The sequence below is a fragment of the Macrotis lagotis genome, chromosome X (genome assembly GCF_037893015.1).
Source record: "Macrotis lagotis isolate mMagLag1 chromosome X, bilby.v1.9.chrom.fasta, whole genome shotgun sequence".
NCBI lineage: Eukaryota > Metazoa > Chordata > Mammalia > Peramelemorphia > Peramelidae > Macrotis > Macrotis lagotis.
In genome coordinates, this window is record NC_133666.1 from 166035938 (window position 1) to 166038972 (window position 3035).

The 3035-nt window shown below is 42.8% G+C and overlaps 1 pseudogene; it reads right to left on the minus strand.

Moving 5' to 3' along the window:
• Positions 1-1132: 1132 nt before the first annotated feature.
• Positions 1133-2744, minus strand: LOC141501387 (inosine-5'-monophosphate dehydrogenase 2-like; annotated as a pseudogene).
• Positions 2745-3035: the final 291 nt, after the last annotated feature.

Here is a 3035-nt window from a genome sequence, read left to right on the forward strand (position 1 = left end):
ATAGCACCCCATCACTCAAATCATATCATGGCATCACCTTCCTGATGTCATGCACTTCTTTGAGAATGAAGAATCCTGCAAAATACCATGTCTTCTGAAGGGGGTGAAAGAAGGTAAATGCTCCCACTGTAAGAGATAAAGAACAATTCCTTTCTGAAAACTGACTTCCTTCTCTGCTTCAAGAAGCCACATTCTGTTTCAGCTCTCAACTGACTTTCTAAAGAATGTGACTCAATGGTTTAAAGGGTTACCAGGAGTGATAGATTGTGGTACAAAAGGGAAGGAGTTGTTCCTTGAAGAGCAATGTCACATAGGGATATTGGTTAAAAAAGATTTCTTGTCACTCAAAAAGAAAGAACAGATGTGAATGGGAACTCATATCAGTGTGAATCCACCATTGTCTCACAATTCTTCAGACAGCACATAATCAATGGCTATGACATATGGTGGAGTGTGCACATTGATTAAAAGATCTAGAGCTATATTTCAATTGCCAGGGAGGATCAGGGATCCAAGAAACTTTCCTTTCACTATGATCCACCATAAAAAGAAATAAGGACTGTAGGGGATGGATAGAAGGGAGAGAAACAATGCCCAATTTATTAGTCAGTCAAAGATTAGCACCAACTTATTTGTATCCTGAGAGTGGACTGAAGCTGAACAAGGTTTCACTGGCTCCCACTGGTTCTTTTTTTTTTAAGTTTTTGCAAGGCAATGGGGTTAAGTGGCTTGCCCAGAGCCACACAGCTAGGTAATTATTAAGTGTCTGAGGCTGGAATTGAACTCAGGTCCTCCTGACTCCAGGGCTGGTGCTCTATCCACTTCCACACCTGACACCTGGCCACCCCTCCCACTGATTCTTGATCAAATTCCAGTAATTTTGATTAGATCACTTCTTAATAGGGAACTAATGGTTGGCTGTCTTTTCATTTCATCAAATTTGACTAAAGACTTCCTTCAAACCTTGTAAAATGATAAAAGTCCCATCTTTGCACTTCATTTAAGATCTTGAAACTGTGGTGCTCTGTTGTTTGACCCTTCTGGGACATAGGATAAAATCAATTGATTGGGGCTATCTTTTTTTTCCCCATTTTACTGAAAAACCTAGGCAGGGAGGGGCGAGGGGCACTTCTCAGAAGACCCGCTTCTGGAAACCTTGGATTCTGTTTTCCACTCAAGCAAATGACTTCCTCTTCTCAAATTTCAGCTCCCCTGAGGACATCGAGACTCCTACTTGAATTAGACTCTTGGCACCAATATCTTGACAAGAGTGTTGGATGCCAACAATCAAGTAGGAAACAAACTTATGGATGAATCCTTTGTCCTGCACGGCCCCAGACGTGGGCCCCTGAGCCACCTTGATTTTGTCTGCTTCACTGAAATTAACGGTTCTAGCTGCTGAGGTTCTTGTCCATGGTTTTGAAGAACTCATCCCCTTGTATTTCTTTAGCCAGATACCATCAGAGAACAAGTATTCACTGGGGGCTGGGTGGTGACCATCAACAGAAAGCCCATCATCACTGTAGAAGCTCCATGGGTGAGAACCCATCCACATCCTGGATACCACCATCAGCAATGACAGGGATCCCAAAGTGACGAGCATATTTGGAGACTGTACACAACTGTCTTCTGAGACCACTCACATGTTAGCAATTCCTGGGTAATGCAGCTGGAGCCACTGCCCTTACCAACCCACAGGATATCCATCCCAGCATCAGTGAGAATTTTTGCCTGTGCAGCTTGTCACCATGTTGCCACCAATAACCTGAAAGTTGTTGTATTTCTCCTTTATGTAATCAATCCTGATAATTTGGAAAATGGAGTTTCCTTGAGGAGCGTCCAGCACAACTACAACATCACTGGTCTGGGCCAGCCAGCATGTCAAGCTGATACTTGTCACCCTCATGGGTACCAGTGACTGCCCCAGACAAAAGCTGCTTCTTGGTATCCTTGGATGCCAGAGGGTCCTAATTCTTCTTCAGGTCTCTGAGGGCAATGATGGTTACTAGCTCATCATCTTCATTCACAATGGATAGTTTCCTTTTCTTACTCTGCTGCAAGATTTCATTAACTTCCTTTAGTGTGACTCCTGCAGGAGCCATCACTAATTCATACTGCTTGGTCATGACCTCACCCAGGAAATGGTCATGTTTCTCCTCATTGTCATGAGAAGAAATGATGCCTACTAGGTGACTGCCCATTTTGCCATCCTCTGTGATTCGAATTCCACAGAAACCCTGCCTTTCCTTGAATTCAAACACTCTCACAGTCAATTTTGGGGGCTCAGAACCACAGGGTCAATGATGAAGCCCTGTTCATATTTCTTCACTTTGGGACTTCATTGGCCTGGAATTCTGGGGTGCAGTTGTGATGGATAAAGCCAACACCTCCTGTTAGCACCATGGCACTGACCCATGGCCATCCCAGCCTCAGTTACTATTTCCATGGGGGATGAAACAAATGGGGTTTTCAGTGTTAACTTCTTGGTATGTGCTGAAGTTAAATCTCCTCGGTCTTCTGTGAAATTCATGTAGCCCAGGAGAATGAGGAAGTCATTGTAGGTGAGCCTCTCTCTGCAGTTGAAGAGCTGTGTTGTGAACCAATTGTTAGAGATGTACCATGTGCGTCTGCTGATGAGATAGTCTGCCATGGCAAGGACAGGACAGGTAAGGGGAGGGGGAGAAGGAGATGGGCTGGACCAGGAGGAGACCTGAGCACAACAATGAGGGGTAGATGCTCCTCCTACAGAGTTAATTGGGGTGTATTCTGATGAAATTCCATCCCACCCAATCTCACTCAAAGCTAGAATTTGAAAATTTATGTTTTTATTATCTAATATGATGAAAGAAAAGTCTTATGATGAAGAATCTTGGGACTTCAACAGTAAATTGTATAAAATAGGTAATTGCCACAAAAAGAACAATGCTTATTAAAAGTTTTTAAGATGCAGAAGATAAGTATATTTAAGAATTTCACCATATCTCAGATATTTCACATACAACTATAAAATAAAAAGTGGAAGTTTATAAGGGAAA